Genomic DNA, 12703 nt, shown 5'->3' on the forward strand with positions numbered 1-12703 from the left:
CAATAATACTTCCTTTACATAAACATAACTATTACCGAATGCTACATTTGGAAAATATAAAATTAAGCATGCTTTGTCAACAGAACCAGCTGCAATCGGTAAAGAATAATTGTGTTCCATAACGACAGCACGAAACAAGCTAACGTTTGTTGCTTGATAGACGCTACAACTACAACTTCCGCATTTGTCCAGGACTCCACGCAGTACGAGCGGAAACTGAGGGTAACGCGGATATGACGCAATTGACTGGCGACTCCCAGCTCCCCTCTGCTCTAACGCCCCGTTTCCTTGGTTAAAATCGCAATTTTCTCACGATTTAAAAATAGTTGGAAACATTTGGGATATTGTAAGTAATCAACTTAACAAAATATATAACACTGGTCTTGAGATTATGGGATATTTTAATGCAAAATTCTTGCATATTGTACCTTTAAACTTGAAAGAAATAAAGATTTGACATTTATCGTGATAATTATCGAGATCAACTGATATATAAAATTATAGTGATATTTTTTACCAATGCCTAATGAGTGTAATATTTGAAGTAATCTGTAACAGTAAATGTATCCAGTTAATTAGCAAACACAGCAAAGGTGATAATGCAATACAAACCATTTTAAAAAAGTGTTATAAAAATTTTGAAACAACAAATAATAAATGACTTTGTGCATACTGTACAAAAAAGTTAGAAAACAGCCTAGCAAAGCAAACACATCATCACTATATACAACGTAAAATGAGCTCTAGACAGCAGCGCTGTGCCAAAAAAAAAATCAATGCTTTATTATTATTACTCTGTCTAGCTTAATTTAGCACCTTACTTCATTAATTTAATAAATGAATCCTAGACGAGGTAAAGAATATATACCAGCTTTTAAGCAAAAAGGTATTTGTAGACTGCCAATTATTTGAGTTTTAGAGAAAGTCTTCAAAAATGTATATAAATAAACATGCAATGATCTCTACATATGTGCACATCAGGTTTTGCAGGCAGAGTGCAAATGTTTCTCTAAGCAATTTAATCTACACTTGTTGGTCTCTACAGATCCAGCTGCAATAGAAAACAAATCCTAAAATTGAATCTTGTATATCTATGTACTAGGAAATTGAATCTTGTCGACCTGTATACATGAGAGCTAAGACAAAAAATTGTCAACCCTCAGCGGTATGTAGGAAGTAGGCTGAAGCAGAGTATTTTCACAGTAGTGGGGACAAATTGGTCCTCTTTCAATGAGTGGCACACAGTAGGAAGTCAATGTGCCCATATCACATTAGAGTCTGTGGTCAGTTGTGAACAGGCCAAGCCAAGACAGCACCTACAGGGCCCTGTGAAAACTGTCAAGCCTTTAACAAGATAAATCTCAACAAAAAAAACCTCACTTTGTCCTCTGAAAAAACATCATAATGGGTATTTTATCTGAGGACATAATAGAGTTGCCATAGAAACAAAACTCAAGGTAGAAGCTTCTTTAAAGCCACATATCTCATCCATCGCAATAGGGAATGCTGTAGAGGGGTATTATTCTCAAATCCATGTGCATCTGCCTTGATTTGTTTTGTCACCGTAACTAAAACCATCTTGAATTCAAAATTCTATTAGGTTGGACAGGGAATGACTACAAAATGTTTCTTAATTATTTTTTTTAGTCTTGTTTTCTAGTAATAATACTAAAACATTCCTAAAAGATACATTTAATTGACAAGAAAATGGCATAATATATTACACAAATATACAATATATATTTTATTTTATTTTATTTAAACGTACAGTATGGAATTTTTCGCCGCTAGGGGTCGCTAACCTCTTTACAATAACAAAGGTGTAGTTTGATGATGCAACATTTGCTAAGACTGAATACATCGATGTTTTTATCATGACTGTGATATGAAGCAGTTCGGGATTGCTAAGAGACAGCTATCAGCTCCACACGCGACGCGAGTCCCGCGGATATAAAAGGAATATGGACATTTCATTCTACCCGAACTATACGCAAGTGCAGAATTACAACTCACAGGTCAGTTTATTAGACAAATTAAACTTGTGAGGTAACGCAGCGCTGTTTCACTTGGTCTAACATTACACTAGCACACTAAACTGCATCTGAATGTGTTGAAATTAATGTGTTAGTTTGTCTGTATGAGACTAGCAGTAAGCTAGATCAACATTAGAATAACATACAGATCATCTAACATTTTATCATTGTTGAACTATATAACATTGATTAGTTTTATGTAAATGTGCTCACCTGTTTAATAAAGTACATGTAGGAGCGGTCGAAGTCTCGGACGTGGAGCACTAGGCATCTCGAAAACACTGCGCTGATATTGATTCTCGTTTTAGTTCTCCTTTTTTATCCAAAGTCTGCTTGCCATGGTCCATAATGTTTGAACGAAACAACAACAGCTTGCAGATAGACATTACAAACTACACAGTGGTCCACGTCTGTCGCCTTGGTTACTATCAGAGGGCTCTGGTTATTAGCTCTGGTTGCTATGGCAGTACAAGCGGACACCAGGGACAACGCGGATATGACGCCATTGACGGCGACAAAACGGAAATAAAGAAACGGGACGTGTCTTCGAATTAATTACAAATTTCTCCTGGTTTGAAAGTTGTTGGAAACAGTCGGGATAATGTAAGTACACAACTAAAAAAAATATGTAACATAGATATAGTGATTTTTGCTATTTTTAAAGCAAAAAAGTTACATATTGTGCCTTTAAAGTAACAAAATGTAGTGAGTTTTATAGAGGGAAAAAACATTTTGCAATTCAAAATATATTCTCTGAAAACAAACCTTCAATATGCACTTGCTTCACAAGTAATTTTACCCTGTTGTAAGGATGTTTACATATTTAAATGGAAAACAAGAAAAACATACTCATTAAGAAACGACTTTAGCTGAGAACTTGCATGTCAATAACAAGCACCTTGCTACTGTATTTCATTATGTTTAAAAAATAAAACAAAAGAGAGACGGCTCAGAAAAAAATAAATCTAAATGTTGAAAGTCGGTAAAGACTTCCTCAAGCACTTATGTAGTGTGATTGAGAGCAAAACATAATTCCACAATAAAGTACTCAAGAGCCCGTGGCAAGTCCTCATAAGCAACACTGGCCTGTCTTAATCAGTCCCACTCACCATCCCATGGGGGCTTCTCTTCTTCGGATGAGCGAGAGAGTGTAAGTGTGCACGAGTATTAGAGGGTAGTTGTGAATCCTGATTTACAAGCTGCTGGATTGCGGCTCTAAACACGCAGAGAGGCTGCAGCTCTTGGGCAATTGAGTTGCGAGGCAAAAGACAAATTTATCAAATAAATCAAAGAGCAAAGAAATAGCACTGAGTCTGGCTCAACTGGACATACCAAGGGCAACTGGATTCAGTCATAGAGTCGTGTGTCACTTTAACAACAACTTGTCACAATAACATAGATGTGTCCAGATGGGTGGTCCAACTTTGATTAGCTCTCTCCCAAGAGACAAGACCTTTGATCAAATCTGATAAACCCTCTTGGATTGGAAGCAGCGTAAAGAAATGGCAGCTAATCATTTCATCTTTACTCAGCTTTGGCTATCCAAAGCAAAAATATAAGAACACAATTTGATTACCCAACATATAGCAGTTTGCTGTCCCTGGTGCAACTTATTGCCATTGGAGGAACTCAGCAACTGGGAACCAGCTTTGGTTTGATAACATTATTGTAGCTAATTAATACCAGCTAACCTCAATGCTACAGATTGATTTGCCTACAAATAGCGATTTATTTTACCTCGTGTGATAAAATCAGCTTATTTTAATTTCTAACATTAACAATGTTGCTATCTGTCAGGGAAACGTTGCAACATAAGTTGTTCACCTTGTTTTCAATGCGGAAGTAAGCTATTTCTTATGAATGTGCAAGATTTCTTACAATAACTAAAGGGATAACAGTGCAGTAAACGGTAAAACTATTTGCGCTATATATTATTTTACACAATTAAAATAATATGGCAACAAATATCACTGTGTAACATCAAGCAGCACAACAGACTGTTTTTGTACAGCTAAAATAACTGGAAGCTGCTGACATTGGGAGCCTTTCACATTTAAAATAAAAATGGCCATGTTCGCTCTTACGTTAAACATGAGGTGGATACTATCTGTTTAAATTATCTGTAAGAAATGCACATTATTAAGTCATATGATTTTTGGAATCTCTGAATGAGTCTGTATCCATTAGTCAAAGTACTCTGGACATGCCACTGATCAAGTCATAATAATTTGTTACATTAATTAATCATTTTCAACTAAGGGCACAGGACAATCAAAACAAAACAAAAAATGTGAGAATCAATTGAGGGTATAAAAAAAGATTATGAACATGGAACAATGCCACAATAATTCTGTGTCACACTGATGACAATAACACACTGATCTTCTCAAACAATGTCAAATTCATTGGAGGAAGAGCTTGGATAATTGGCCTTAAGCGGGTATTACAATGTGTTCTCTCTCAGCGAACTGCCACGACCTGAAGAAAACGAAAGACGACTTCTTCCCTCCTACACTTCAGTCAGAGCAGCTAGAGGCTCTATATTGGTGCACACTGACAAGCCTGTCACTGTTGGACAGTTTGAGAGGACAGCAGCTGGGTGAAACGTCTCTGTGGTTCACCCTTTCAAACCCTAGTAAGTAGGGTGGCAGTGTAATAGAGCTAAGGCACATGTTGCATTTGCAAGCAAATTGCTATTTGGAAACTCTCTTTGGCGTGTGGGAGCTTTATAATACCCGGAGAGAGCCATCCGTTAGCATTCTTCTCAAAAGGCACTGCTCAAATTGCTTAGGACCCCCTGGAAGAATGCAATTTGAACTTTTCTCATGGGCACTGGATCCCAAACCCTTCACTAGCAACTATCCTGAGCTGTGATGTCAAAAGTAGTCAACTGGGAAAAACATACGTCCATTTCAGAATAATAAAACATCTACACTGACAAAATACAGATACGTTTGTCTGGGCATCAACAGAAAGATCAGAGGGGCTGAAATGGACCCTGCTAACCAGCTAAAGCTTGACCTCTAGGGTCAATCAGATCAATACTGTTCAGTACGTCAGTTAGGATAAAGTACAGAAGGATGAAGTAGTTGCAACCCCAATTCCCCTTCTGGCCATTGGTGATGATGAAGGCAACTCAGTCATAGACATGGCCTGATGATGATGATGATGTATTAGTTAGCAATGGCTGAGGATTTCTGCATCTTAGGTGCAGATTTACGGTCACAGGGGCGCATCTCTAAAAAGGACGGCCTGTTTGCAGTGACACCTCTGAGACAAGGCAGATTAATGAGCTTTGCAGACCACTGAGTGCAGTAATGGCTTGATATAATATGTGATATAAAAACAGCAACACCGAGCACTGTTTATCATACTGGCAGTGGCCCGCCACGCACTGTCAGCCATTAATATCTCTCAATTTTTTGCTTTGCAGTCGTGCGGACCTCTTGTCGTCTGCCAGCATGCAAACAAACGGTGCTGTTCTGGCTTTTGTTTGAGGATGTATGGTGGTCTACCCTCAAGCCTGTGCCTGCATTTATTGGGCCGTGGGAGAAATTTAATTAAACTGTCATGAACGACTGCTAACCCGCTGTGTTTATTTGCAGTTATTTTTAACAAAGCCAATCATGACCATATAAAAACAATGATGACACCCCAGCTGGAAAGACCTCCATGAATATGCTGTGGTTTGGACACTGATGCCCAGCATGGGATGTCGGTGTGCTGGTGTCTCGACCACGCTGCTTAACTAGCTTAACCAGAGAGACTATGTTAAGGCATAAAGTACAAGTGAGAAAATTATTTTCATTCTGTAAAAACAGACTTTAATGTGGCCACATTCTTAATTTATTTGTCATGCAGGTTTAGGATATCAGAAAAATATTTGATGAAACAATGGCCATAACAATTGTATTTCTGATTTGTGTCTTCGCCTTTGCTGAAAATCAGATCGGAGCTTGACAATGTCTCTCCAGTTCTTTAGTGTGAGAAGCTTATTGGTTACTGCCATGCCTGTGCGTTAAAGTTCCTATAGGGCAAATCAATCCATTCTGCAGCCACATTTGCAACACCCCCGGCACATGAGCTCCTTTTAACTTGAAGGAGGAAAATTATTTAAATGTAATAATATACTTATAATAATAATAATATTATTATATGCTTTAATAATATACTTTAAATCGGGAATAAAATCTGACTGGTAATGATCATATACTGTCCTGTGCTTCTTAAAACTCAAATCATGCCATAGAGAAATAGAAAAAATGCAAGCAAAATTTTTTCAGGCAAGGTCAGCTAATGTGCACAATACTAAAATTATTTCTTAAAGAGTGAACTAATTTTTTTCTTTTTCTTTTTCCAGGAAAAATATCTGAAATCCCTCAAAAGACATAATTTTACTTCAGTGGCACCACTACATAAAATATTAAGACTTATTTATTGTATAGAAGATAAGCATTTGTTTTTAAACTTGTACTAACTTTTAACCAGGTCTTAGAAGAGTGCTGCTTCTCAAGAACATGTATCTTGTTTTGAGGATTGTTTGATATTTTGGCTGGAAAATGAGACAATAAAAACTCATTAAGAATATATATATTTAGTATTTATTTTTTTATTTTTTGCAGTGCATGCATTAGAGTAGACAAAAAAGTAATTGGCTCTTTTAATCGTATAGCAGCGGGTCTACATCTGCCATTTTGAACATTACAATTAGTCACTATGGCTCAGTCATCTTTCACCCTGACTGTCTCAAAAGTGTTGAAACCCCTCCTAAAACCATCAAAGCTAACCAGATTAGCCACACTGGTAGACCTTAGACTGGTATAATCTGGTTTTAATGAATTTGAGTACTCTTAATGATCTAATCACAAAAAAACACACCTGAAAATGAACATCTCAAACCAACCTAAGGATATTTGGTGGTGTAAACGGGTCTACCAGCCTAGTAAGTTGGTTTAAGCCTTGACAACAATGGTAAATGTATATTGTTTAGCTTAATCAGACTCAAAACTGTATTTTCAGTTGGACCAGCTTTCACACGTGTATTCTAAGTTAAAGAAACTATAACAAAATGTCAATTGCATCTTTTAACTGAAGGTCTACAAACGCCATATAGAGCCTTACAATCAACATCAAAATCATTGTGTCATATGAAACCAAAGTGTAAACCAAGGAGTAAGACCGTTTTTCATACAAAGGTAGTCGCTGTGGGTTAACGGAGTGTAACATAAGTACAAACGAAACTAGTCACTGCTAATTTGTGCTTACAGTCCAGCTGTTACAAGACAAGGAGCAGTGATTGAGCCACATGTGGTTAAAACTGTTATGCCAGGTCCCATTCTCATTTAGGCGAGTGCATGGCGGTCATATTAAATACTTTGGCCGAAAAAAAAAAAACACCAGTGAAAGCTTTCCCTATTGACGGCTTAACACGACCTATGTGTGCAATGAGACACCTGCAGCGCATTATCCCTTTTGAGAGTAATTTGAAAAATATTCCCAAAGATGCTACTTCTTCTGCAAAAGATACTGCATGCTGCCCTCCCTCTGGCTCCGACACACTTTCATTATTACAATGTAAATTAATTTTCCTTCATCATTAATGCATTGAGCTGCCAGCTTCCCCTGGCCCTCAAAAGCAATTTCCATCCTGCATTGATGTCCTTCACCTTTTCCTTTTGCACACATCTTTGCTTCTGACATTTAATCAAACCTGGCTTAAATGGGGCTGCTGAGTCTTCAGACAGATGGGCACGTGAAGGCATGACTCCTGTTAGAGAAGGACCCTTTGACATCATTAAGAGAGTGACAGTCCAACAATGAGTCACGCTGTCCACCAGACAGAAAGGCGCAGAAGAAATGAGACAAGAAGCTGGGGAAAGTGGGGCAAGCCAAGAGTAATTTTCACCTCTGCGTACGGTTTGACGATTGTTGCTCTGGCTCCTCTCCATCTGTGTTTCCCGATGCGAGAACCTGAGCTCACATAAAGTCCCAAGGGGCTGGAAAGTTCCCTCACCTGAATCAGGAAAGCGCCTTTACTGCTCTGAGGTCCGAAACCTAAAAAAATAGCCTGTAAGTGCTTTTACATGACTTCCCTCAGGAAACTGGTGTCAGACAGGCTTTAAGGCACCATAATGCATGCCTAATGATCTAGAACAAATTCAAGAGAGCTTTAACCAACCAAATATTTAATGACTATAATCTTTATTTCTCAACTGAAATGCAGTCAGAAGCTGAAAATAAACTGTACATTTAAATTGAATTTACTTAACCCATCAGACGCAGATTGTGGATCTAGATCTAGATTGTGAATTCACATATCTAGAGAAGCTTTTCCTATTTTACAATGAAAACTGATCTTGAATCTTTGCAGGGATGCTGATTCCTCATTAATAAAAGGTGCAATAGGTGAATCTCTACAGAATTTTTTTTTGTTATGTTGGTTGAAAGTCTCTTTTTTTTTTTTGTGGAAAGCGTAGGGCCATAAAATGTTCATTCAATCATTTAATTCGTTGGCAATATCTACATTTCAGGTTTGACAGTACAGTTCTATACCGCTGACTTACTTTGCCCTATATGCAAATAATTCAGTGAGATTCGACTGTGTTGCCGCTATGTCCTGAAATCACATATGAATAAAGCTGAAATACAGTGCATTCTTTCCTTCGTGTCAACTTCTGAGCTGGAGTCATTTCACAATCACATACTTATATGCAAGCAAGCGCTTCTGTTTCTCCCCTAACTGTACTGTAAAGTTTTCTCACCAGTGGATGACACATGGTGTAATCCAATAACGTTTTTTCTGGTCGCCTCGCTTCTGGCCTGTGCGCGTTTTGGAGGAGGCGTGGCTTTGAACGGCGATTTGCAGGGAGGGTGGGTTCGTATGCTTTCAATGCTAGCAGGGCAAAGTTAGCATTTCCCAGATCATCTATTGCACCTTTAAAGTTTACCCACTAGCCCAATTTTCAGCATTCATTAGAGCTGCAGTGTGAAGAGGCTGAATCCAGTTACATATTAACACTTTTCTTTCCACCTTAAATGACCCATCCATATCTATAGCTTTGTTCTCATAAAGGAATTTAAAGTGCTGTTTGTCAGTCATATTCAATGGTGCATTTAATATAACATTGAGCCTTCATACACAGTATAACGGGCTATAAAAATGCTAAATGTGAATTTTTTTACAATACCATTCTTTTTTATGGACACTTGAACTCGACATATGCGACAATGCAGATGAATGAGCTAGATTGAGTCATATTGCACCTTCTGCCCATTTCTGGGAAGCCTTTTTTTGGCCATTTTCAATTTTGCGTTAAATATGACTACATGGGTCTAAGCCCTCATGGGCTGCACTCTAGCATTTTTGCGCTTCAGGCGACCCAAATTTGACTCCCGGCTCATAGTCCTTTCAGATCTTGTACCCCTCTCTCTTGCCCACGTGGCTTTTTTGTCAACTCCATTCAGTCCTATAAGAGCAGATGCAAAACTCAAAAAGATAAATCTATTGGGGATGGCACAGTCTAAAAATCAAAAGAAACATGTTACTGTACCAATGTTTTTGTTTGTTTGTTTGTTTGTTTGTATTTACCCTTAAACTTGATATAGCCTATGGGACAATCCAATTACATGTTCAAGTCAACAGACATAATAATATATCCATTATATATGTATATACAGAAAAACACTACCGTTCAAAAAATTGGCGTCAGTAAATAAATGCCAGTAAGACATTTATAGTGCTACAAAAGATTTATATTTGAAATAAATACTGTTGTGTTGAACTTTTTATTAATCAAACAAATTCAGAAAAATGTTATCAGGTTTCTGCAAAAATATTAAGCCGTTTTCAACATTGATAATAATGAGAAATGTTTCTTGAGCAGCAAATCAGTATTTTAGAATGATTTCTGAAGGATCATGTGACACTGAAGACTGGAGTAATGATGATGGAAATTCAGCTGCGTCTTCACAGAAATAAATTGCATTTTAAAATATGTTAAATTAGAAAACAGTTATTTTAAATTGTAATAATTGTGGGATACCATAGGCAGGAAAGAATACTCCTACGATGCCTTTAAAAAAAATAAGCCAGATGAAGGAATTTTAGTAGACAGGCTATGACGAATTTGAATGTGCCTTTTCTTTCCTACCTTTAAGATGGCGCCGTTTGTCAGTGTTCAGACACAGCCAGTGTGTGAAAAACACACAGGTGGTCTCGGTAATGAGGTAGAAATGCTGCTTTTTACCTGTGGCGCTAAGTACTGATGCCCTCAGGAGAATCCCAACATGAGCCCAGAAGCACATCATTGAAAAGGCCGATCTATTATATGAATGTGGGTGAAAAATGTACGTTTCTACTGCAGGTCTGTGTGAAAATCAACCAGAATTACAGGTTCTGATTCTGACATCCTATGTAAACCTAGACAACCTTCTCAGGGTTTTTTCAAACGGAGCTGCTAAGCACAAGCTTTCACTACGAAAGCACATTTAGCTTGTTGTGACATTTTTAAGCAGATAACCAGACTCACTGAAATTTAAGCAGATGATGATAAACAAGGACTGTGACACTTTAAGTAGGTGTCTGAGGTCAGTTAGGCAACTTTAACAGTTCTTAAGGCTATTTTGAATAAAGCAGCATCACAGACTGGCAATATTCCCTTATTTATAATGCAAATCCATCTCAGCTGAGAGGTAAATTATCTGGAAGCAATCGCCTGCTTGACACTGATGTAATTCGGTAAAAGATTCTGCATGAGAAGACACAGACTTGCCCCACTCATTCAGGTGTCAAAAAATGGAGGGCGACGAGGAAGAGAGATAGATGGGATGGATTAATTTAAAACTAGGTTGGTCAGCTCCAGACAAGCCTGGCTGAAGATATGCAAGATCTAACACAATGCGCCCAAGCCCATCATCCATCATCACTGAGCATATCAGACATGAGCAGAAATGAAGCAGGGAATGGGTTCAAACTTAAAAGCTCTACCGACAGCATACACCCGCCCATGGGGGCTTCTCTCTCTCTCTCTCTCTCTCTCTTTCTCTCTCTCTCTCGGACCACATACCTCAGTGATCAAGGGACAGGTTACATTCTTTATTTAGTACCAAGGGTCCATTTAAGGCATGGAATCTTTTCAATGGACCAAAGCATTCAAAAACCGTTTGACCTTCCCCTGGTGACCTATGCACGAGTATGTGTTTTACGAAGCAAGACACTACTTGTAAGTGTACCCGCGCTTGTCTGGTGCTTCATTTAAAACACAGAGAGTCAGCACAAACGTAACAAACCAGCGTCTGTTGTTTTATTCATCACTGCAGTAGAAGTGGGTGGCCTGGAGGACAAGAGAGTGGGGGAGCAGAGGAGATGAAAAAAGCATGTTCTCCCAGCAAAGCAGGCTATACGCAGCCCCGACTTCTCCACTTGCCTACAGTCTAACAGCTTTACAGCTCCGCATATAATATTCAGAGCAATCCGCTGGAATTTAGGTCAATTTATAGTGGACAATCATGGGGGAGGTGTAAAACATCATTTTGGAGATGAATCCTCACACACTACAAACAAATACATATTAGCCTATATTATATCTTCAGTTATTATATCTTAAGTCTTTTCTTGTTTTAAGCACAATATTGTTATTTTATGCTCAAAATAAATACAAATATCACAAAAATATAACAATCAGTAATATTATATAAATATAATAGAATGATTTCTGAAAGATCATGTGACACTCAAGATTGTAGTAATGGCATCTGAAAATTCAGCTTTGCCATCACAGGAATAAATTAAATGTTAAAATATATTACAACAGAAACCAGTTAACTTAAATTGTAATTCTATTTCACTTTTTTACTGTATTTTTGATCAAATAAATACAGCCTTGGTGAGATTAAGAGACAATTTTCCAAACGTTTGACCGGTACTGTATATTCAATTTGCCAAGGAAGAAAGATGAACGGAATTTGCCACGGAAGAAAAATTTACGGTTCACCCTATTTCAGATTGCATATTTCACAAGCAATCATTAGTGGTTCAAATTGCAAGTGAAATTGTAGTCTGGAATGTTAATCACTTGCTCGTCCACAGATTTTTCCTAAATTAGCTATTTTGTGACCTATATACAGTATCTCAGCTAAATTATGACGTGAATGAGGTAAACCGGGTTTGAAGGGGGTTTGGGGCTCAGGGGTTGTCAAATTCTGAGATTTTCTGCATGCATTTTGTTCCTGCGGTTAAGTCAGAGAATTTAGCCCAAATCAAAATTAAATTATAGCCAAGGAATTGATATTGGGAAATTTACTAAGTTCTACCTGTTATCTATTTCCATCAAGATTACAAAGAACAATACAATGTCTCAATACTGGCATTTAAAAAGCATACAATAAATTTGGTACAACCATTGGATAAGGATCTTCAGACAAACATGCCTACACCAAAATACAGAGAGAAATTAATTACTCGCCTTATTATGAGAAGCAAAGTCAAGGGGAAAAAAAATCAAACATTTAATTAAGGGACCAAAAAAGGCGCAGTATTTTTGTTCAGCCTAATGTCTTTTGCATAGATCAGCATAGTCTTTATATGACCTTTTCCTAATCTGTTTAAAGGTCCATTTACATACTTTTTTTTTTATCCGTGAGAAATTGTAATCGTGCCTGTTGAAACTTGC

General features: G+C 37.6%; 1 protein-coding gene across 3 annotated transcripts in view; it reads right to left on the reverse strand.

The window, feature by feature from the left end:
* Nucleotides 1–12703, reverse strand: part of grid2 (glutamate receptor, ionotropic, delta 2) — a 427641-nt gene that overhangs the window by 369266 nt on the left and 45672 nt on the right. The gene's annotated exons all lie outside the window — the stretch shown is intronic.

Source organism: Rutilus rutilus (genome assembly GCF_951802725.1).
Source record: "Rutilus rutilus genome assembly, chromosome: 19".
Lineage (NCBI taxonomy): Eukaryota > Metazoa > Chordata > Actinopteri > Cypriniformes > Leuciscidae > Rutilus > Rutilus rutilus.